Here is a 26,794-nt window from a genome sequence, read left to right as displayed (position 1 = left end):
AACATTAAGCAAGGCCGGATTCCCAGATTCCAGGGAAAATGCCCAATCCTGCGGGTCGCCACGCAACAGAGAAATGACAATTTTTACCTGCTGGATGGGATCACCAGAGGAACGGGGCTTCAGAGCAAAAAACAGTTTACAGTTTTTTTAAAGCTCAAAAATTTGGACCTGTCCCCAAAAAACAGATCGGGGGTAGGAATTCTAGGCTCTAAAACAGGAGTCTGCACGATATAATGAGAAATACCCTGTACTCTAGCAGCAAGTTGATCCACCCGAGAAGCAAGTCCCTGAACATCCATGTCAGCGCCTAACTCTTGAGCCACCCAGAGGTGAAGAGGGAAAAAAAAAACACAACAGAGTACAGAAAAAAAAATGGCTCAGCACTTTCTTCCCCTTCTTTTGAGATGCGGTTAACTCATTGTTGGCCAGTTGTACTGTTATGATCTGGTGGCCTAGGAGCAGCATGGACGAGCTCTGGAGTAGGTGGCCTCTATACTGACCGCAGACCCTGAACTTAACACCGCAACTATAAGTAGCCGTGGGATGTTCCTGTCACTCCCTCGACACCTCGTCACAGCCGGAGGACTAATTACCCCTAAAGAAAGAAACAGGAAAACTATCTTGCCTCAGAGAAAATCCCCAAAGGAAAGACAGCCCCCCACAAATATTGACTGTGAAAGGAGAGGGAAATTACAAACGCAGACTGAAAACAGAATTTAGCAAAGGAGGCCACGCTACCTAGAAAGAAAAGACAGGACAGAGTACTGTGCGGTCATTATTAAATACTACAAAAATCCACCACAGAGAATACAAAAATCTCCACACCTAACTAAAGGCATGGAGGGTAACTCTGCGACTCCAGCTTCCAGCTTGGCTGAATAAATCCTTACACAGACAAAGCTGGACAAGAAAAAACATAGCAATTCACTGAACTATAAAGTCCACCGCATGTGGACTGCAAAAACAAAGCCAGGACTTATCTTTGATGATTTGGACAATACAGCAGGAGAAACCAAGCAGAGATGTGAATCCTACATAAAACAATTGACAACTGGCACTCACTAAAGGGTGAAGCCAGACTAAATAGCCCCATCCAAAGTGGAAGCACCTGATGACTGCTGTGAAGGACAAACAGCAGCACTACTACTTATAACCACCGGAGGGAGCCCAAGAGCAGAACCTACAACAGAATTCACAACAGAGGGGGCCGTAGGAAGGCAACAACCCAGCAGCAGGACTGCTACCTCAGCCTTTGTGCAAGGAGGAACAGGAGGAGCACTGCCAGAGCCCCGCAAAATGACCTCCAGCAGGCCACAAATGTGCATGTATCTGCACAAACGGTTAGAAACCGACTCCATGAGGATGGTCTGAGTGCCTGACGACCACAGATGGGAGTTGTGCTAAAAGCCCAACACAGTGCAGGACGCTTCACATTTGCCACAGAGCACCAGGATTGGCAAATTCACTACCGGCGCCCTGTGCTCTTCACAGATGAAAGCAGGTTCACACTGAGCACATGTGACAGACGTGACAGAGTCTGGAGACACCATGGAGAGAGATCTGCCTGCAACATCCTTCAGCATGACCGGTTTGGCAGTGGGTCAGTAATGGTGTGGGGTGGCATTTCTTTGGAGGGCCGCACAGCCCTCCATGTGCTCGCCAGAGGTAGCCTGACTGCCATTAAGTACCGAGATGAGATTCTCAGACCCCTTGTGAGACCACATGCTGGTGCATTGGGCCCTGGGTTCCTTCTGATGCATGACGATGCCAGACTTCATGTGGCTGGAGTGTGTCAGCAGTTCCTGCAAGATGAAGGCATTGATGCTAAGGACTGGCCTGCCCGTCCAGTAGCCCTTAATCCTATCGAGCACATCTTTGACATCATGTCTTGCTCCATCCACCAATGTCACGTTGCACCACAGACTGGCCAGGAGTTGGCGGATCCTTTATTCCAGGTCTGAGAGGACATCCCTCAGGATAACATCCACCGCCTCATTAGGAGAATGCCCAGGCATTGTAGGGAGATCATGCACGCACGCGGAGGCCACACACATTACTGAGCATCATTTCCTTGTCTTGAGACATTTCCGCTGAAGTTGGATCAGCCTATAACTTCATTTTCCACTTTGATTTTGAGCATCATTCCAACTCCAGACCTCCGTGCTATATTAGTTGTGATTTACGTTGTTCTTTTTTAGCTTTTATTGTTCTCAACACATTCCACTATGTAATGAATAAAGATTTACAACTGGAATATTTCATTCAGTGATATCTAGGATGTGGGATTTTAGTGTTCCCTCTATATTTTTGAGCAGTGTATATTAAGGTTTTTAATATTAGTTAGGACTGTCCCAATTAGGTTCACCATGAAGTGGTGGGATTGCTTTGGCAATTTTTTTAATCAAAAAAACGTGTTAACTAAGTACCCTATATTTTCTTGCACTATAGCCGTTTACGTACTACAGGTTATTCAATCATTGTTTCTGTCCCCCCCCCCATATAAAGTACAACCACTACATCTATATGCACGTATATACAGCATTCTAGAATGCTGTGTATATATAGTAGGCCAACTGCCTGTATACCCTTATATACAGCATTTTATAAAGCACAACAACTATCTGTATGCCCTTAAGATAGTGGCATATTAGACTTGCCTAGCCCCATCCAATGGGCTTCGCTAGTCTTAATCTAGTGCCTTCTCTTCTATCACCATCCTTCTTTCTTTGAGTCGATGACGCGTCCTATGTCATCCACACGGTGTCTTCCATCGCGCTCCTTTGCAAGTGCACTTCTTTCTGCCCTTTGCAGTACTTTGCTTTGTGCTCGGCAGAGAAATGTTCCTGCACAGAAGCGTGATGAGGGAGGTTGTGTGGATGATGTAGAACACATCATCCAGGGGAAGGACTGCGCCGGATGAAGACCAGCGCCAAACATAACACCGAACCGCCCCGTAGGTGAGTATAAGAAGTTATTTACATTATGCACATTGGCTTAGGGACATACCGTATATACTTGAGTAGAAGCCGACCCGAGTATAAGCCGACCCCCCTAATTTTGCCACAAAAAACTGGGAAAACTTATTGATTCGAGTATAAGCCTAGGGTGGAAAATGCAGCAGCTACCGGTAAATGTCAAAAATAAAAATAGATACCAATAAAAGTAAAATTAATTGAGACAGCAGTAGGTGAAGTGTTTTTGAATATCCATATTGAATCAGGAGCCCCATATAATGCTCCATACAGTTCATGATGGCCCCATAAGATGCTCCATATTAAAATATGCCCCATATAATGCTGCACAAATGTTAATGGCCCCATGAGATGCTCCATAGAAACGTTTGCCCCGTACAATGCTGCATAAAGGTTGATGGCCCCATAAGATGCTCCATAGATTATGCCCCATGAGATGCTCCACTGATTATGCCCCATGACATGCTCCACACATTATGCCCCATGACATGCTCCACACATTATGCCCCATAAGATGTTCCACACATTATTCCCCATATGCTGTTGCTGCGATTAAAATAAAAAAATCACATACTCACGTCTCTTCGCTCAGGCCTCCGGCACTTGCGATAGTCACCTTCCACATTCCACCGCTGCTCTGTCTTCCATCCTCTGCACTGACTGTTCAGGCAGAGGGCGGCGTGCACACTATGTATTGCGCCCTCTGACCTGAACAGCCATAGCCAGAGGACGGAAGACAGAGGGGCGCCCTGCGGTGGAACGGGGAGAGGTGAGTATCGCGCAATGCTCACCTCCCCCCCTCATACTCACCTGCTCCCGGCGCGGTCCCTGGCAGCTTCTCACTGTCAGATGGTCTCCGGGAGCCAGCAGCGTCTTCCTATGTTCAGCGGTCATGTTCCGCTCATTAAAGTAATGAATATGCGTCCATATTCATTACTTTAATGAGCGGTACCACGTGACCGCTGAACACAGGAAGAGCTGCCCGGAGACCATGGGACATGCAGGGACAGCGCCAGGAGCAGGTGAGTATGTGAGAGCCGCCGCTCACCCTCCCCTGCCAACCCCTCCGCCGACAATGACTCGAGTATAAGCCGAGAGTGTCACATTCTGCCCAAAAAAGTGGGCTGAAAATTTCGGCTTATACTCGAGTATATACGGTGTGTACAGCACTCTAGAAGGGTGTGTATAAGGGCATATAGGTGCTGGTGGTACTATATATGGAGAAAACCTGGTGAAAGGTTCCCTTTAAGAAACCTATGGAACTAGGTTAAAATTAGCATTTTTGTGGATGGTGAAAAACTTGTAATTTAAATATTGATGGTGGCTGAACTGCAGGTGGTCTGTGTCGCTTCATAAGTTTAAGGCCGGGGTCACACTAGCGTAGAATACGGACGAGCGATATGTGAGAAAGCATCGCATGGCACTCGGACCAGTGTTAATCTATGGGGCAGATCACATCTGTGATTATTTTTTCATGCCGAATCAGCATACGAGAACAATCGCAGCATATATACCTGACAGGGGCCAGTACAGTCTATATCTACAATAATATATACCTGACAGAGGCCCATACATTCTGATATTATCAGTAATATATACCTGACAGGAGCCCATGCATTCTGATATCATCACTAATATATACCTGACAGGGGCCCATACATTCTGATATTATCAGTAATATATACCTGACAGGAGCCCATACATTCTGATATCATCACTAATATATACCTGACAGGGGCCCGTACATTCTGATATCATCACTAATATACACCTGACAGGGGCCCATACATTCTGATATCACTAATATACACCTGACGGGCCCATATATTCTGATATCATCAGTAATATATACCTGACAGGGGCCCATATATTCTGATATCATCAGTAATATACACCTGACAGGGGCCCATACATTCTGATATCATCACTACTGTAATATATACCTCACAGGGGCCCATACATTCTGATATTATCACTAATATACACCTGACAGGAGCCTACACATTCTGATACCGTCACTGATATATATACCTGACAGGGGCCCATACATTCTGATATCATCACTAACCCCTTCCTGACATCAGACGTACTATCCCGTCGAGGTGGGGTGGGCCCGTATGACCGCCGACGGGATAGTACGTCATCATCGATCAGCGGCGCTCACGGGGGGAGCGCGGCCGATCGCGGCCGGGTGTCAGCTGCATATCGCAGCTGACATCCGGCACTATGTGCCAGGAGCGGTCACGGACCGCCCCCGGCACATTAACCCCCGGCACACCGCGATCAAACATGATCGCAGTGTACCGGCGGTATAGGGAAGCATCGCGCAGGGAGGGGGCTCCCTGCGGGCTTCCCTGAGACCCCCGGAGCAACGCGATGTGATCGCGTTGCTCTGAGGGTCTCCTACCTCCCTCCTCGCCGCAGGTCCCGGATCCAAGATGGCCGCGGCATCCGGGTCCTGCAGGGAGGGAGGTGGCTTACCGAGTGTCTGCTCAGAGCAGACACTTCGTAAGCCTGCAGCCCTGCACAGCAGATCGTCGATCTGGCAGAGTGCTGTGCACACTGCCAGATCAATGATCTGTGATGTCCCCCCCTGGGACAAGGTAAAAAAGTAAAAAAAAAAATTTTCCACATGTGTAAAAAAAAAAAAAAAAAAATTCCTAAATAAATAATAATAAAAAAAAATATATTATTCCCATAAATACATTTCTTTATCTAAATAAAAAAAACAAAACAATAAAAGTACACATATTTAGTATCGCCGCGTCCGTAACGACCCAACCTATAAAACTGCCCCACTAGTTAACCCCTTCAGTAAACACCTTAAGAAAAAAAAAAAAAAAACGAGGCAAAAAACAACGCTTTATTACCATACCGCCGAACAAAAAGTGGAATAACACGCGATCAAAAAGACTGATATAAATAACCATGGCACCGCTGAAAACGTCATCTTGTCCCGCAAAAAACAAGCCGCCATACAGCATCATCAGCAAAAAAATAAAAAAGTTATAGTCCTGAGAATAAAGCGATACCAAAATAATTATTTTTTCTATATTTTAGTTTTTATCGTATAAAAGCGCCAAAACATAAAAAAATGATATAAATGAGATATCGCTGTAATCGTACTGACCCGACTAATAAAACTGCTTTATCAATTTTACCAAACGCGGAACGGTATAAACGCCTCTCCCAAAAGAAATTCATGAATAGCAGGTTTTTGGTCATTCTGCCTCACAAAAATCGGAATAAAAAGCGATCAAAAATGGTCACGTGTCCGAAAATGTTACCAATAAAAACGTCAACTCGTCCCGCAAAAAACAAGACCTCACATGACTCTGTGGAGCAAAATGTGGAAAAATTATAGGTCTCAAAATGTGGAGACGCAAAAACTTTTTTGCTATAAAAAGCGTCGCTGCTTTCACACTTGCGTTTTTGTCTGCAGCGTTTTTTGCACAAAAAAACGCATGCGTATTTTCCCTATATTTAACATTGAAAACGCATGCGGTTTTTTTGTACGCGTTTGGTCGAGTTTTCAAACGCATGCGGTTTTTTTCTGCATGCGTTCATTTTCAGAAATACAACCTGCAGTATTTTCTTGCGTTTTTAAGCACATGCGTTTGTTTGCGTTAAAAACGCATGCATTTTTATCGAAAAAAAACAGAAAACACACTGAAAAGCCACCCACCACCATCAAGGTGATAAAGGGATCCAAACCCTAACCCTAACTCTACCCCTAACCTCACCCCTAACCGTTTAATGAACATTTTCTGACAGTCATAGTGCCACGTATTTCAGTGCCACGTATTTCAGTGCCACGTATTTCAGTGCCACGTATTTCAGTGCCACGTATTTCAGTGCCACGTATCACGTATTTCAGTGCCACGTGTTTCAGTGCCACGTATTTCAGTGCCACGTATTTCAGTGCCACGTATTTCAGTGCCACGTGTTTCAGTGCCACGTATTTAAGTGCCACGTATCACATATTTCAGTGCCACGTATTTAAGTGCCACGTATTTAAGTGCCACGTATTTCAGTGCCACGTATTTCAGTGCCACGTATTTAAGTGCCACGTATTTAAGTGCCACGTATCACATATTTCAGTGCCACGTATTTAAGTGCCACGTATTTCAGTGCCACGTATTTCAGTGCCACGTATTTCAGTGCCACGTATTTCAGTGCCACGTATCACATATTTCAGTGCCACGTATTTCAGTGCCACGTATCACGTATTTCAGTGCCACGTGTTTCAGTGCCACGTATTTAAGTGCCACGTATCACGTATTTCAGTGCCACGTATTTCAGTGCCACGTATTTCAGTGCCACGTATTTCAGTGCCACGTATTTCAGTGCCACGTATTTCAGTGCCACGTATTTCAGTCACGTTTAGGGTTAGGGTTAGGGGTAGGGTTAGGGTTGGAGGTAAAGTTAGGGTTAGGGTTTGGATTACATTTACGTTTGGATTAGGGTTGGGATTAGAATTATGGGTGTGTCAGGGCTAGGGGTGTGGTTAGGGTTACCGTTGGGATTAGGGTTAGGGGTGTGTTTGGGTTAGGGTTTCAGGTAGAATTGGGAAGTTTCCACTGTCCAGGCACATCAGGGGCTCTCCAAGCGCGACATGGCATCCAATCTCAATTCCAGCCAATTCTGCGTTGAAAAAGTAAAACAGTGCTCCTTCCCTTCCGAGCTCTCCCGTGCGCCCAAAAAGGGGTTTACCCCAACATATGTGTTATCAGCGTACTCGGGACAAATTGAACAACAACTTCTGGGGTCCAAGTTCTCTTGTTATCCTTAGGAAAATAAAAATTTGGGGGGCTAAAAATCATTTTTGTGGGAAAAAAAAGATGTTTTATTTTCACGGCTCTGCGTTATAAACTGTAGTGAAACACTTGGGGGTTCAAAGTTCTCACAACACATCTAGATAAGTTCCTTGGGAGGTCTAGTTTCCAATATGGGGTCACTTGTGGGGGGTTTGTACTGTTTGGGTACATCAGGGGCTCTGCAAATGCAACGTGACGCCTGCAGACCAATCCATTTAAGGCTGCATTCCAAATGGCGCTCCTTCCCTTCCGAGCTCTGTCATGCACCCAAACAGTGGTTCCCCCCCACATATGGGGTATCAGCGTACTCAGGACAAATTGGACAACAACTTTTGGGGTCTAATTTATCCTGTTACCCTTGTGAAAATACAAAACTGGGGGCTAAAAAATCATTTTTGTGAAAAAAAAAAGAATTTTTATTTTCACGGCTTTGCGCTATAAACTTTAGTGAAACACTTGGGGGTTCAAAGTTCTCAAAACACATCTAGATAAGTTCCTTGGGAGGTCTAGTTTCCAATATGGGGTCACTTGTGGGGGGTTTGTACTGTTTGGGTACATCAGGGGCTCTGCAAATGCAACGTGACGGCTGCTGACCAATCCATTTAAGTCTGCATTCCAAATGGCGCTCCTTCCCTTCCGAGCTCTGTCATGCGCCCAAACAGTGGTTCCCCCCCACATATGGGGTATCAGCGTACTCAGGACAAATTGGAAAACACATTTTGGGGTCCAATTTATTCTGTTACCCTTGTAAAAATACAAAGCTGGGTGCTAAAAAATCATTTTTGAGAAAAAAAATAAAAATTATTTTCACGGCTCTGCGTTATAATCTGTAGTGAAACACTTGGGGGTTCAAAGCTCTCAAAACACATCTAGATAAGTTCCTTAGGGGGTCTACTTTCCAAAATGGTGTCACTTGTAGGGAGTTTCAATGTTTAGGCACATCAGGGGCTCTCCAAACGCAACATGGCGTCCCATCTCAATTCCAGTCAATTTTGCATTGAAAAGTCAAATGGCGCTCCTTCCCTTCCAAGCTCTGCCATGCGCCCAAACAATGGTTTACACCCACATATGGGGTATCAGCGTACTCAGGACAAATTGGCCAACATTTTTTGGGGTCTAATTTCTTCTCTTACCCTTGGGAAAATAAAAAATTGGGGGCGAAAAGATCATTTTTGTGAAAAAATATGATTTTTTATTTTTACGGCTCTGCATTATAAACTTCTGTGAAGCACTTGGTGGGTCAAAGTGCTCACCACACATCTAGATAAGTTCCTTTGGGGGTCTACTTTCCAAAATGGTGTCACTTGTAGGGAGTTTCAATGTTTAGGCACATCAGGGGCTCTCCAAACGCAACATGGCGTCCCATCTCAATTCCAGTCAATTTTGCATTGAAAAGTCAAATGGCGCTCCTTCCCTTCCAAGCTCTGCCATGCGCCCAAACAATGGTTTACACCCACATATGGGGTATCAGCGTACTCAGGACAAATTGGCCAACATTTTTTGGGGTCCAATTTCTTCTCTTACCCTTGGGAAAATAAAAAATTGGGGGCGAAAAGATCATTTTTGTGAAAAAATATGATTTTTTATTTTTACGGCTCTGCATTATAAACTTCTGTGAAGCACTTGGTGGGTCAAAGTGCTCACCACACATCTAGATAAGTTCCTTAGGGGGTCTACTTTCCAAAATGGTGTCACTTGTAGGGAGTTTCAATGTTTAGGCACATCAGGGGCTCTCCAAACGCAACATGGCGTCCCATCTCAATTCCAGTGAATTTTGCATTGAAAAGTCAAATGGCGCTCCTTTCCTTCCGAGCTCTGCCATACGCCCAAACAGTGGTTTACCCCCACATATGGGGTATCAGCGTACTCAGGACAAATTGTACAACAACTTTGGGGGTCCATTTTCTCCTGTTACCCTTGGTAAAATAAAACAAATTGGAGCTGAAATAAATTTTGTGTGAAAAAAAGTTAAATGTTCATTTTTATTTAAACATTCCAAAAATTCCTGTGAAACACCTGAAGGGTTAATAAACTTCTTGAATGTGGTTTTGAGTACCTTGAGGGGTGCAGTTTTTAGAATGGTGTCACACTTGGGTATTTTCTATCATATAGACCCCACAAAATGACTTCAAATGAGATGTGGTCCCTAAAAAAAAATGGTGTTGTAAAAATGAGAAATTGCTGGTCAACTTTTAACCCTTATAACTCCGTCACAAAAAAAAATTTTGGTTCCAAAATTGTACTGATGTAAAGTAGACATGTGGGAAATGTTACTTATTAAGTATTTTGCGTGACATATGTCTGTGATTTAAGGGCATAAAAATTCAAAGTTGGAAAATTGCAAAATTTTCAAAATTTTCGCCAAATTTCCATTTTTTTCACAAATAAACGCAAGTTATATCGAATAAATTTTACCACTAACATGAAGTACAATATGTCACGAGAAAACAATGTCAGAATCGCCAAGATCCGTCAAAGCGTTCCAGAGTTATAGCCTCATAAAGGGACAGTGGTCAGAATTGTAAAAATTGGCCCGGTCATTAACGTGCAAACCACCCTTGGGGGTGAAGGGGCTAATATATACCTGACAGGAGCCCATACATTCTGATATCATCACTAATATACATCTGACAGGAGCCCGTACAGTCTACAGTATATCTACAATAATATATACCTGACCGGAGTCCGTACAGTCTATATCTACAATAATATATATCTGACTAGAGCCCGTACAGTCCGTATCTACAACAATATATACCTGACAGGAGCCCGTACAGTCTATATCTACAATAATATATACCTGACAGGAGCCCGTACAGTCTATATCTACAATAATATATACCTGACAGAAGCCCGTACAGTCTGTATCTACAATAATATATACCTGACAGGAGCCCGTACAGTCTGTATCTACAATTATATATACCTGAAAGGAGCTCATACAGTCTGTATCTACAATTATATATACCTGACAGGAGCCCGTACAGTCTGTATCTACAATAATATATACCTGACAGGAGCCCGTACAGTCTATATCTACAATAATATATACCAGGAAGGAGCCCGTACAGTCTATATCTACAATAATATATACCTGACAGGAGCCCGTACAGTCTATATCTACAATAATATATACCTGACAGGAGCCCGTACAGTCTATATCTACAATAATATATACCTGACAGGAGCCCATACAGTCTGTATATACAATAATATATACCTGACAGGAGCCCGTACAGTCTATATCTACAATAATATATACCTGACAGGAGCTCATACAGTCTGTATCTACAACAATATATACCTGACAGGAGCCCGTACAGTCTATATCTACAATAATATATACCTGACAGGAGCCCGTACAGTCTATATCTACAATAATATATACCTGACAGGAGCCCGTACAGTCTATATCTACAATAATATATACCTGACAGGAGCCCATACAGTCTGTATATACAATAATATATACCTGACAGGAGCCCGTACAGTCTATATCTACAATACTATATACCTGACAGGAGCCCGTACAGTCTATATCTACAATAATATATACCTGACAGGAGCCCATACAGTCTGTATATACAATAATTTATACCTGACAGGAGCCTGTACAGTCTATATCTACAATAATTTATACCTGACAGGAGCCCGTACAGTCTGTATCTACAATAATATATACCTGACAGGAGCCCGTACAGTCTGTCTATAGTGTATATACAACCACAACCCACATATGGATAAAAGCAAGGTGAGACACCAGACAGGAAATGTGTATAAAAACGCCTTTATTAAATACAGTTGGCAAACAAACGTATATTTTAAAATACATATAAAAAGTACACAGACTGACCGAAATAATAAAAAATATGAATATTATATAAAAGCTATATGGCTGACCTCACCCATAATGCCCATAAGATAGGGGGTGTGACTCCCACCTCATATATAATTACAGAAAGCCATATATATATGTATATCTATAAAAAACCAATGCAAAGGGATAAAACCAACGTGAAAGAAAATATGTGTATATATAAACACCACTATTGGGATAGTGCTTCCAAAAATCACTGGTGTGAAGCCATATGGACAAAGAAGTGCAAAAATACAGAGGATATATAATAGAAAATAAAATCAATCCCTTGTGCAAACACTAATATCCACTTCACATTATAAGCTCATGTGCAAATATATAAAAAACCATGTGCACTGCACCCCAGAAAGTAAAAAGTAAACATAAAAAGATCTATATCCTCATGAAAAAAAGTGCAAAAGTGCAATATTGCCACCAAATGAAAACAGATTGCACGGTGTAATACTATATAAAGTTATATGGCATAACTGTATGGGGAACTATTACTGACCCAAACTAGAGCCAAAGAGCATTATTTAAGAGGTCACTGAGGATCGTATAGGGCAAAAGATTGCTGCCTCAGTCCGACCAATCACTTGTGCTAACAATGGGGGGACACACTATACCTCCAATAATGGCTTAAATCAGCGAGGTCAGCCCGGTCTTCATGTGAACGCGCCCCGACGCGCGTTTCGGATAGTAATCCTTCGTCCTCCCTGACGAAGGATTACTATCCGAAACGCGCGTCGGGGCGCGTTCACATGAAGACCGGGCTGACCTCGCTGATTTAAGCCATTATTGGAGGTATAGTGTGTCCCCCCATTGTTAGCACAAGTGATTGGTCGGACTGAGGCAGCAATCTTTTGCCCTATACGATCCTCAGTGACCTCTTAAATAATGCTCTTTGGCTCTAGTTTGGGTCAGTAATAGTTCCCCATACAGTTATGCCATATAACTTTATATAGTATTACACCGTGCAATCTGTTTTCATTTGGTGGCAATATTGCACTTTTGCACTTTTTTTCATGAGGATATAGATCTTTTTATGTTTACTTTTTACTTTCTGGGGTGCAGTGCACATGGTTTTTTATATATTTGCACATGAGCTTATAATGTGAAGTGGATATTAGTGTTTGCACAAGGGATTGATTTTATTTTCTATTATATATCCTCTGTATTTTTGCACTTCTTTGTCCATATGGCTTCACACCAGTGATTTTTGGAAGCACTATCCCAATAGTGGTGTTTATATATACACATATTTTCTTTCACGTTGGTTTTATCCCTTTGCATTGGTTTTTTATAGATATACATATATATATGGCTTTCTGTAATTATATATGAGGTGGGAGTCACACCCCCTATCTTATGGGCATTATGGGTGAGGTCAGCCATATAGCTTTTATATAATATTCATATTTTTTATTATTTCGGTCAGTCTGTGTACTTTTTATATGTATTTTAAAATATACGTTTGTTTGCCAACTGTATTTAATAAAGGCGTTTTTATACACATTTCCTGTCTGGTGTCTCACCTTGCTTTTATCCATATGTGGGTTGTGGTTGTATATACTCGGTAACCAGTGGGTCTCCACTAATTTTCCACAGCGCACTGGGTGTCCCTATAGGAAATGTATATTTGATATTATTATATATATATATAAATCAATACCATTGTGCTCTGTGGATTTGTTTAAGTCTGTCTATAGTATAGAGGCCCCCATTCCAGGAGTAAGCAGCACTGAACATGAGCTCCTGAACTTTCATCACTTTATACCTCCTAATGAGGAAACTTTAGGACACAACCTGGATAAATTCATCCCTGTGGATTACAGAAGTGAGCTGGACTGAGCCGGACTAAAGATCTTTATGAAAAAGGAGGAAAAATAAGTTTTAAAGGACAAAACAAGAGTCTCCAGCCGGCCATACACCAGGCAGCACCAGGTCTGGCATCCAGAGGACAGCACCCTCAGGTAGGACCATCCTCAGCCTCATCACACTCGTAGACTTGCTAGAACTTACAACTATCAGAAATTAGAATATATATTAGAATAGGATTAGAATTATAAAAATGGAAAATGTAAATTTGGATCAAAACAAACAGAACAAAGTAAATGCAGATAGCAGAGAGCCGGGGACACAAGCCAGCAGGGGATCTGAAGGGCAGAAGAGCATTCAAGCAAAGAAAGCCATAAAAACTGCCACAATTAGAGACAACCCAGAGACCCTCTATGCTGACTTTACATCTAGTGAGGAAGATAAAAGAAAAACCAATGTGTTATTCTTCACTGAACATATCCTGGCCTGGCAAACCGCCCTGTGCAAACACTATAAATATACAACCAAGTCCGATATCAATAATGGCCGACAGATCAGAGTCAGAAACCATGAAGATGACGAGTGCAGCTCACTTACCATCACTCTGTATAACAATGGCACCGTCCTGGTACAAGGGACTGAGGACAATCTGGAGCAATTTGAAGACAGATTCCCTGATATTAAACTCCAGGCCCAAACTCACAGAGTACAACAAACCCCAGCCAGCTCTGATGCCTGCAGCACTACGGAGACCTCCAGAGACACCACTGCCCCCAATGCTTCACACCCCTCACCCCAGACCCTCAGAGACTGTCTATCTCAACTAGAAAGAGACTTTGTACAGTTTAAGGAAGAACATCTGAGGAACACTGGTGACAGAAATGCTAATGACCCAGCAATTAAGGAGATAAACAAACTGAAATGTGAATACAGGTCGGCTCTGCAGGAAATAAGAGCCGCAATGTGTGAACTGCAGCAGGAAAATGCCAGACTGAGGCAGGAGATAGAAAAGCTGAAATCACCGACCCCTGGACATGTGAGCCAGGAGGGGGCCATGGATATGAGGAGTGCAGAGGACATGACCTCCACTGGCCCGGAGGCTGAGAGGCCTAATAACCTCAATATTGAAGAACCTGAGTCTAATAAAAGGGAGACAGAAATAAGACCCACAGAAGAGAGAAGAGAACCTGCTACCAGCACAATCTCCAGCACAGACCCCCATCAGCAGCCACATCACCCATCCACAACATCACAAAGTCCTGATACCGTCCTCATAATGGACTCAAATGGGAAATACCTGAATACACGGCGGCTATTCCCAGGAAAAAGGGTCAATAAAATCCACTGTGCAACTATTGAGCAGGTGACAGCGGTCATCAGTAATCCACGGTTTACCAACCCAAACCATATCATCATACACACCGGCACAAACAATCTGCCAGACCAGCACCAGCAGATCTCAGGACAACTGACCCAACTAGCAAGGACGGCACAACTAAAATTCCCTGAGAGCAAAATCATTCTGTCATCTCTGCTCCCAAGGAAGGATATATCCAGCCACACCATCCAGAACATCAACACGGACCTAACTGCAAGAATGAAATCTGTGCCAGGAGTGATTCTGGCACAACATCCCTCCATAAATCACCATCACCTGTATGACAGCAAACACCTGAATAAACTAGGGGTCAGCCTTCTGGCCAAAGAGCTGAAGGACATTGTACTGAACAGGGACCCTAGGCCTGAATCCAACACCAACCACAATCTCATGAAAAAACCCTCAACAATGCAAAGGCAGGAAGCCACAACTATATCTAAGGAACCTGGAAACAAACACCCTCACCCAAAATCTGACCATCAGAGGAAGAGACCACCATGGAGGAAACCACCGAACTTCTTGGTGCAGAGACTGACAGCCATGACTCAGTACACATGGAGAGAAACAGCTACGACAGTACAGTCAACAAAAGTGGCAAAAAGATCTTGAACCTATGTAGAAGTTTGGGACTTCATATTCTTAATGGTCGCACCAAGGGAGACTCCCTAGGAAGATACACATTAAACTCCCATGTAGGAAGGAGTGTAGTAGACTACGCCATTACAGATATGGACATGGAAAATATCGGCGGCTTCATAGTCACCCCACAAACGCACCTGTCAGATCACAGCCAACTTCTTCTGTACATAAAATCTACAGAAAAACCATCGGCACAAAAGCCTCAGCAGAGCGGCCTCTTCAACCTGCCTCCATCCTATAAATGGTCCAAGACGTCAGCAATAAAATATCAAGAGGCTCCCAGCAGACACAGAATACAGCGGATGCTCCACCACTTCTACAACTACGAGTACAAGCCTAACCCAGAAGGAGTGAACCAAGCTACAAAAGACCTCAACGATATATTCTACACCATAGCCGAACTGTCCGACCTGAAAAAAGTCAACTATAAAAGGCCAAAAGAAAAACAGACCAATGGTTGGTTTGACAGAGAATGTAAAACCATACGGAAGACCCTGAGAACAGCCTCAAACAAAAAACACAGAGACCCCAACCATCCGGGTCTGAGGGATGCCTACGACACCATACAAAGGCAATACAAAACCATCCTCAAGAGGAAGAAACAAAGTTACATCTCCACCAAACTTAACCAACTGGAAGACGCCCTCCAGGACAACTCTTTCTGGGAACTATGGAACCACATGGGCACAAAAAACAAGAAGAACATCATCCATATCCAAAATGGCAATATCTGGCTTCAGTACTTCAGAGACCTCTACACAAAGACATCCCGAAGGAAGAACTAAACCAAGAACAGAAAAACATAACAGAAAAACTAAAAGCTATGGAGGAAAAAGTCAAACATTTCCAAAACCCACTGGATACACCAATCACACTTCAGGAAGTTACAGAGAGAATATCTTCCATAAGGTGTAGAAAAGCCAGTGGCCCAGATGGAATCCCACCAGAAATGCTGAAGTACAGCCCACCAGAAATACATGCAGCAATGGTCAAATTGTTCAATATTGTGCTGAGTGCTGGCTACTTTCCTCGTACCTGGAATCAAGGCCTCATCACACCCATCCACAAGAGTGGGGACAGGTACGACCCTGCCAACTACAGAGGCATATGTGTCAGCAGCAACCTGGGGAAACTGTTCAATAGCATCCTGAACAAAAGGATCCTTAATTTCCTCACCGAGCAGAACGTCCTCAGCAAAAGCCAAGCAGGGTTCATGCCAAACCATCGCACTACCGACCACATCTACACCCTGCACAGCCTCATTCAGAGCCACGTCCACAACACTAAGCACGGGAAGATATACGCTTGTTTTGTGGATTTCAGAAAGGCTTTTGACTCAGTGTGGCACCCAGGCCTGTTACTGAAACTGCTGGAGAGTGGAATAGGAGGAAAGACCTACGATGTCATCAAAAGCTCCTACACGAGAACCGCTGCAGTGTGAGTGTGAACGGTAGAAGAACGGCTGATTTCCAGCAGAGCCGCGGAGTCAGACAGGGCTGCACCCTAAGCCCAACGCTCTTCAATATCTACATCAATGAGCTAGCCACCACTCTGGAATCTTCCACGGCACCAGGTCTCACACTCCATAATGCCCAGGTGAAATTCCTGCTGTATGCAGATGACCTATTGCTGCTGTCACCAACTGAGAAAGGTCTTCAAGACAACCTGAAAATCCTGGAGAAATTCAGCTCCACGTGGGCTCTACCGGTCAATGCAAAGAAAACCAACATCATGGTCTTCCAGAAGAGAAAGCCAAGACCGAACCAGCACCTTCCATTCATGCTAAACAACTGCGCTCTTACAGAAATGGACAAATATACCTACCTGGGCCTGGAAATTCACCAGTCAGGGAGCTTCAAACAAGCCATAGAGATACTGAAAGACAAGGCCTGCAAAACCTTCTATGCCATCCGAAGGAAGCTCTATCATCTGAAGCCACCAGTGAGGGTCTGGCTAAAAATCTTCGATGCCATAATCACCCCAATCCTCCTATACGGCAGTGAAGTCTGGGGCCCTCACACATACCCAGACTGGTCAAAGTGGGATTCCAGTCCAACAGAAATATTCCACCTGGAATTCTGTAAACACCTTCTTCAGGTCCATCGGAGCACCACCAACAATGCCTGCCGAGCTGAGCTGGGCAGATTCCCACTGCACCTAGCTGTCCTGAAGAGGGTGCTGTCCTTTCAGGCTCACCTGCAGAGTAGCAACCCAAGCTCCCATCACCATAAAGCCATGCTACATATAGGTGGTCCCCACAAACCAGGACCCCCGGAACAGCTCACTCAAACCCAACCTGCCCGAACCGTCAACCAAAACAACTCGACAAAAGCCACAATCAGGAAGATGGTAGAGGAGGGGCAGGAGAGGTACGTCAGTGTCTGGAGGAACGAAATCAGCAGCTCACAGAAACTGACCGTGTACCAGAGTCTACAGAGAGACTACAGACTGGCAGATCCTGAGCCGGTATAGACTCAGCGCCCACAATCTGGCCATCGAGGTCGGCCGGCACAGACAGAGCTACAAGCCCAGAGAAGACAGACTGTGCCTACACTGTGACCTGGAGACCCTGGAGGATGAGACCCACTTCCTGCTACACTGCCCCAAATACTCAGCAGTGAGGGACATTCACTTCAGGAGACTCTCACATCTCTTCCCGGATTTCAGCTCCATGAAGGAGGAAGAGAAAACATATATCCTGCTGGGGGAAGAAGAGAGAGCGGTGGAGATAGCAGCCCAGTATGTGAGCGAATGTCATAGACTGCGAGAAAGACAACCATGATATGCCATGGACTTCCTTACCCCCATCCTGCACCCCATCCACCCATCCATCGTTCCCACAGTCCCTATCCATCGTCCCCGCAGTCCTCACCCATTATCCCCACAGTCCCTGCTCCCTATTCCCTATTGTACTTGTGCTTTGGCAAAACTGATGTTTATTTGGTCCTGCCAATAAAGCTTCTTTGATTTGATTTGATTTGATTTGATTTGATTTGATTTGTCTGTATCTACAATAATATATACCTGACAGGAGCCCGTACAGTCTATATCTACAATACTATATACCTGACAGGAGCCTGTACAGTCTATATCTACAATAATATATACCTGACAGGAGCCCGTACAGTCTGTATCTACAATAATATATACCTGACAGGAGCCTGTACAGTCTGTATCTACAATAATATATACCTGACAGGAGCCCGTACAGTCTATATCTACAATAATATATACCTGACAGGAGTCCGTACAGTCTGTATCTACAATAATATATACCTGACAGGAGCCCATACAGCCTATATCTACAATACTATATACCTGACAGGAGCCCGTACAGTCTGTATCTGCAATAATATATACCTGACAGGAGCCCGTACAGTCTGTATCTACAATAATATATACCTGACAGGAGCCCGTACAGTCTATATCTACAATAATATATACCTGGAAGGAGCCCGTACAGTCTATATCTACAATACTATATACCTGACAGGAGCCCGTACAGTCTACAGTATATCTACAATAATATATACCTGACAGGAGCCCGTACAGTCTACAGTATATCTACAATAATATACACCTGACAGGAGCCCGTACAGTCTGTATCTACAATAATATATACCTGACAGGAGCCTGTACCGTCTGTATCTACAATAATATACACCTGACAGGAGCCCGTACAGTGTGTATCTACAATAATATATACCTGACAGGAGCCTGTACAGTCTACATCTACAATAATATATACCTGACAGGAGCCTGTACCGTCTGTATCTACAATAATATATACCTGACAGGAGCCCGTACAGTCTGTATCTACAATAATATATACCTGACAGGAGCCCGTACAGTCTATATCTACAATAATATATACCTGACAGGAGCCCGTACAGTGTGTATCTACAATAATATATACCTGACAGGAGCCTGTACAGTCTACATCTACAATAATATATACCTGACAGGAGCCCGTACAGTCTATATCTACAATAATATATACCTGACAGGAGCCCGTACAGTCTGTATCTACAATAATATATACCTGACAGGAGCCCGTACAGTCTATATCTACAATAATATATACCTGACAGGAGCCCGTACAGTCTGTATCTACAATATTATATACCTGACAGGGGCCCGTACAGTCTATATCTACAATAATATATACCTGACAGGGGCCCGTACAGTCTATATCTACAATAATATATACCTGACAGGAGCCTGTACAGTCTGTATCTACAATAATATATACCTGACAGGAGCCTGTACCGTCTGTATCTACAATAATATATACCTGACAGGAGTCCGTACAGTCTATATCTACAATAATATATACCTGACAGGAGCCCGTACAGTCTGTATCTACAATAATATATACCTGACAGGAGCCCGTACAGTCTATATCTACAATAATATATACCTGACAGGAGCCCGTACAGTCTATATCTACAATAATATATACCTGACAGGAGCCTGTACAGTCTGTATCTACAATAATATATACCTGACAGGAGCCTGTACCGTCTGTATCTACAATAATATATACCTGACAGGAGTCCGTACAGTCTATATCTACAGTAATATATACCTGACAGGAGCCCATACAGTCTGTATCTACAATAATATATACCTGACAGGGGCCCGTACAGTCTGTATCTACAATAATATATACCTGACAGGAGCCCATACAGTCTGTATCTACAATAATATATACCTGACAGGAGCCTGTACAGTCTGTATCTACAATAATATATACCTGACAGGAGCCCGTACAGTCTGTATCTACAATAATATATACCTGACAGGAGCCTGTACAGTCTGTATCTACAATAATATATACCTGACAGGAGCCCGTACAGTCTATATCTACAATAATATATACCTGACAGGAGCCCATACAGTCTGTATCTACAATAATATATACCTGACAGGAGCCCATACAGTCTGTATCTACAATAATATATACCTGACAGGAGCCCGTACAGTCTGTATCTACAATAATATACACTCACTGGCCACTTTATTAGGTACACCTGTCCAACTTCTTGTTAACACTTAATTTCTAATCAGCCAATCACATGGCGGCAACTCAGTGCATTTAGGCATGTAGACATGGTCAAGACAATCTCCTGCAGTTCAAACCGAGCATCAGTATGGGGAAGAAAGGTGATTTGAGTGCCTTTGAACGTGGCATGGTTGTTGGTGCCAGAAGGGCTGGTCTGAGTATTTCAGAAACTGCTGATCTACTGGGATTTTCACGCACAACCATCTCTAGGGTTTACAGAGAATGGTCCGAAAAAGAAAAAAAATCCAGTGAGCGGCAGTTCTGTGGGCGGAAATGCCTTGTTGATGCCAGAGGTCAGAGGAGAATGGGCAGACTGGTTCGAGCTGATAGAAAGGCAACAGTGACTCAAATCGCCACCCGTTACAACCAAGGTAGGCCTAAGAGCATCTCTGAACGCACAGTGCGTCGAACTTTGAGGCAGATGGGCTACAGCAGCAGAAGACCACACCGGGTACCACTCCTTTCAGCTAAGAACAGGAAACTGAGGCTACAATTTGTACAAGCTCATCGAAATTGGACAGTAGAAGATTGGAAAAACGTTGCTTGGTCTGATGAGTCTCGATTTCTGCTGCGACATTCGGATGGTAGGGTCAGAATTTGGCGTAAACAACATGAAAGCATGGATCCATCCTGCCTTGTATGGAGCATCTTTGGGATGTGCAGCCGACAAATCTGCGGCAACTGTGTGATGCCATCATGTCAATATGGACCAAAATCTCTGAGGAATGCTTCCAGCACCTTGTTGAATCTATGCCACGAAGAATTGAGGCAGTTCTGAAGGCAAAAGGGGGTCCAACCCGTTACTAGCATGGTGTACCTAATAAAGTGGCCGGTGAGTGTATACCTGACAGGGGCCCGTACAGTCTGTATCTACAATAATATATACCTGGAAGGAGCCCATACAGTCTGTATCTACAATAATATATACCTGACAGGAGCCCGTACAGTCTGTATCTACAATAATATACACCTGACAGGAGCCCGTACAGTCTGTATCTACAATAATATATACCTGACAGGAGCCCGTACAGTCTGTATCTACAATAATATATACCTGACAGGAGCCCGTACAGTCTATATCTACAATACTATATACCTGACAGGAGCCCGTACAGTCTATATCTACAATAATATATACCTGACAGGAGCCCGTACAGTCTGTATCTACAATAATATATACCTGACAGGAGCCCGTACAGTCTGTATCTACAATAATATATACCTGACAGGAGCCCGTACAGTCTATATCTACAATAATATATACCTGACAGGAGTCCGTACAGTCTGTATCTACAATAATATATACCTGACAGGAGCCCATACAGCCTATATCTACAATACTATATACCTGACAGGAGCCCGTACAGTCTGTATCTGCAATAATATATACCTGACAGGAGCCCGTACAGTCTGTATCTACAATAATATATACCTGACAGGGGCCCGTACAGTCTATATCTACAATAATATATACCTGACAGGAGTCTGTACAGTCTATATCTACAATAATATATACCTGACAGGAGCCCGTACAGTCTATATCTACAATAATATATACCTGACAGGAGTCTGTACAGTCTGTATCTACAATAATATATACCTGACAGGAGCCTGTACAGTCTATATCTACAATAATATATACCTGACAGGAGCCCGTACAATCTATATCTACAATAATATATACCTGACAGGAGCTCGTACAGTCTATATCTACAATAATATATACCTGACAGGAGTCTGTACAGTCTGTATCTACAATAATATATACCTGACAGGAGCCCGTACAGTCTGTATCTACAATAATATATACCTGACAGGAGCCTGTACAGTCTGTATCTACAATAATATATACCTGACAGGAGCCCGTACAGTCTGTATCTACAATAATATATACCTGACAGGGGCCCGTACAGTCTATATCTACAATAATATATGCCTGACAGGAGCCCGTACAATCTATATCTACAATAATATATACCTGACAGGAGCCCGTACAGTCTGTATCTACAATAATATATACCTGACAGGAGCCCGTACAGTCTGTATCTACAATAATATATACCTGACAGGAGCCCGTACAGTCTATATCTACAATAATATATACCTGACAGGAGCCCGTACAGTCTATATCTACAATAATATATACCTGACAGGAGTCTGTACAGTCTGTATCTACAATAATATATACCTGACAGGAGCCCGTACAGTCTATATCTACAATAATATATACCTGACAGGAGCCTGTACAGTCTGTATCTACAATAATATATACCTGAAAGGAGCCCGTACAGTCTATATCTACAATAATATATACCTGACAGGAGCCCGTACAGTCTGTATCTACAATACTATATACCTGACAGGAGCCCGTACAGTCTATATCTACAATAATATATACCTGACAGGAGCCCGTACAGTCTATATCTACAATACTATATACCTGACAGGGGCCCGTACAGTCTATATCTACAATAATATATACCTGACAGGAGCCCGTACAGTCTATATCTACAATACTATATACCTGACAGGAGCCCGTACAGTCTATATCTACAATAATATATACCTGACAGGAGCCCGTACAGTCTGTATCTACAATAATATATACCTGACAGGAGCCCGTACAGTCTGTATCTACAATAATATATACCTGACAGGAGCCCGTACAGTCTATATCTACAATAATATATACCTGACAGGAGCCCGTACAGTCTGTATCTACAATAATATATACCTGACAGGAGCCCGTACAGTCTATATCTACAATAATATATACCTGACAGGAGCCTGTACAGTCTATACCTACAGTAATATATACCTGACAGGAGCCCGTACAGTCTATATCTACAATAATATATACCTGACAGGAGCCTGTACAGTCTGTATCTACAATAATATATACCTGACAGGAGCCTGCACAGTCTATATCTACAATAATATATACCTGACAGGAGCCCGTACAGTCTATATCTACAATAATATATACCTGACAGGAGCCCGTACAGTCTATATCTACAATAATATATACCTGACAGGAGCCCGTACAGTCTGTATCTACAATAATATATACCTGACAGGAGCCCGTACAGTCTGTATCTACAATAATATATACCTGACAGGAGCCCGTACAGTCTATATCTACAATAATATATACCTGACAGGAGCCCATACAGTCTGTATATACAATAATATATACCTGACAGGAGCCCGTACAGTGTGTATCTACAATAATATATACCTGACAGGAGCCCGTACAGTCTGTATCTACAATAATATATACCTGACAGGAGCCCGTACAGTCTATATCTACAATAATATATACCTGACAGGAGCCTGTACAGTCTGTATCTACAATAATATATACCTGACAGGAGCCCGTACAGTCTGTATCTACAATAATATATACCTGACAGGAGCCCGTACAGTCTATATCTACAATAATATATACCTGACAGGAGCCCATACAGTCTGTATATACAATAATATATACCTGACAGGAGCCCGTACAGTGTGTATCTACAATAATATATACCTGACAGGAGCCCGTACAGTCTGTATCTACAATAATATATACCTGACAGGAGCCCGTACAGTCTATATCTACAATAATATATACCTGACAGGAGCCTGTACAGTCTGTATCTACAATAATATATACCTGACAGGAGCCCGTACAGTCTATATCTACAATAATATATACCTGACAGGAGCTCATACAGTCTAGTGTCTTCACCAGTGAGCCGGCTAGACTGTATGGGCTGCAGTCAGGACCTGGCAGGAGCCCATATATTCTGCTGGCTTTAATAATTTATACCTTGAAGGAGCACATACATTCTAGTGTCATGTATGGGCTGCAGTCAGGGCCAGGCAGCAGCCCATAAAGTCTGCTATCTTCAGGAATATATACCTAGAAGGAGCCCATACACTCTAGCATCTTCAGTAGTGAGCCAGCTAGACTGTATGGGCTGCAGTCAGGACCTGGAAGGAGCCCATACACTCTAGGCTCAACCGAGAACAATCCGTTCCCTCACTTCCTGTCTCCCATAGTTGGGTCCTATGTATCTATTACAGGAAACAGAACAAAAACGCAATGATTCCTATAAAATGACAACAAAGACCCCAAAAGAGTCTTAGTGCTGAAGGGGCTAATGTCCCACCCCCCCCAGTATTGGGGAATCTCCAGCACCTACCTCCACCTGCAGAGCCGCACTCCACATATATGGCTGCTTTGTGCATACAGGACCTGTGATGAGGTCACAGGAGGGGAGGAGTCAGGGGTCACATGATCAGGGGCCTCAGTGAATTAGTGATGGGCAGTCCGGCTCTTTTTGGTGATCCGGCTCTTTCAGCTCCTGAATCGGCTCTTTTTGGATCCTAAATGGATATCTATTCATGCGTATAAAGCTCCGCCCACCTACCGCATAAACTCCGCCCACTTTCTTTTAGCCAATTAAATTGAAGCGTGGGCGGGGTTTTGCGCAGGTGGGCAGAGTTATGCCTCCCGAAGTCCGGGATTTTACGCCCAGTGAGAGCCATTCAGGGATTTTAGTGGCTCTCACTGGTGTGCCGGCTCCCATCGTTCACATCAGGGAGCCGGCTCTTTGTGTCGGATCGTTCACGAACCACACATCACTACAGTGAATGATATCTGTAGCGAAGACGCTACATGGAAACTTCTCCTCAGTCAGTGACATTCCCGCTATTATTTCCCCTCACTACTGGCACAATTACCCCGCGCCGCCTTTTCTACACAGTGTTATGTGTGGAATGTAACGTGGGATTTCTCTGGAGACAAATAGACCCCACACATGAGGGAATTACATACCTCCCAACTTTTGAAGACGGGAAAGAGGGACAAAGTTTGCGGCGCGCAAATTTTAGGCCATGCCTCTGACCACACCCATTCATAATTAGTCACACCCATATCCACGTCCCAACCACACCCATTTAGCACTGCTGATCACTGTTTCATATACAATTATAAACAAAAAAATATGGCCACACAGTGCTCCATACTGTATAATGACCGCACATGATGCTCCATACTGTATAATGACCGCACATGATGCTCCATACTGTATAATGACCGCACATGATGCTCCATACCGTATAATGGCCACACGTGATGCTCCATACTGTATAATGACCGCACATGATGCTCCATACTGTATAATGACTGCACATGATGCTCCATACTGTATAATGACCGCACATGATGCTCCATACTGTATATTGGCTGTACATGATGCTCCATACTGTATACTGGCTGCACATGATACTCCATACTGTATAATGACCGCACATGATGCTCCATACTGTATAATGACTGCACATGATGCTCCATACTGTATAATGACCGCACATGATGCTCCATACTGTATATTGGCTGTACATGATGCTCCATACTGTATAATGACCGCACATGATGCTCCATACTGTATAATGACTGCACATGATGCTCCATACCGTATAATGGCCACACATGATGCTCCATACTGTATAATGGCCACACATGATGCTCCATACTATATAATGACCGCACATGATGCTCCCTACTGTATAATGACCGCACATGATGCTGCATACTGTATAATGACTGCACATGATGCTCCATACTGTATAATGGCTGCACATGATGCTCCATACTGTATACTGGCTGCACATGATGCTCCATACTGTATAATGGCCACTCATGATGCTCCATACTGTATAATGACCGCACATGATGCTCCATACTGTATAATGACCGCACATGATGCTCCATACTGTATAATGACTGCACATGATGCTCCATACTGTATAATGACCACAGTTCTCCATACTGTATAATGACATACAGGCACGCAGCTCACACACAGACATGCAGCTCACACACACAGCTCACACACACGCAGCACACACACAGCTCACACACGCACGCAGCTCACACACATGCAGCATCACACACTCACACGCAGTATCACACACACACACGCAGTATCACAAACGCAGCTCACAAACACATGCAGCTTTGACACAAATGCATCACACACGCAGCCATCACACACACACGTAGCCATCACACACACACACGCAGCCATCACACACACACGCAGCCATCACACACACACGCAGCCATCATACACACACCTAGCCATCACACACACACCCAGCCATCACACACACACACCCAGCCATCACACACACACACCCAGCCATCACACACACACGCAGCCAACACACACACACGCAGCCAACACACACACACGC

General features: G+C 43.6%; 1 protein-coding gene across 2 annotated transcripts in view; it reads right to left on the bottom strand.

Moving 5' to 3' along the window:
• The window catches only part of LOC143767660 (uncharacterized), a 52,667-nt gene extending 27,760 nt beyond the window's left edge, over positions 1 to 24,907 (bottom strand). Inside the window, exon 1 of one of the 2 annotated variants that reach the window (XM_077256123.1) lies at positions 24,736 to 24,907. The gene's annotated coding sequence lies outside the window, so the exon portion shown is untranslated. The remainder of the gene's footprint in view (positions 1 to 24,735) is intronic. The other variant, XM_077256122.1, reaches the window with a different exon arrangement.
• Positions 24,908 to 26,794: the final 1,887 nt, after the last annotated feature.

This window comes from Ranitomeya variabilis, chromosome 4 (genome assembly GCF_051348905.1).
Source record: "Ranitomeya variabilis isolate aRanVar5 chromosome 4, aRanVar5.hap1, whole genome shotgun sequence".
Lineage (NCBI taxonomy): Eukaryota > Metazoa > Chordata > Amphibia > Anura > Dendrobatidae > Ranitomeya > Ranitomeya variabilis.
The sequence above is the reverse complement of the archived record's forward strand: the minus strand, read 5'-3'. Positions and strand labels throughout refer to the sequence as shown.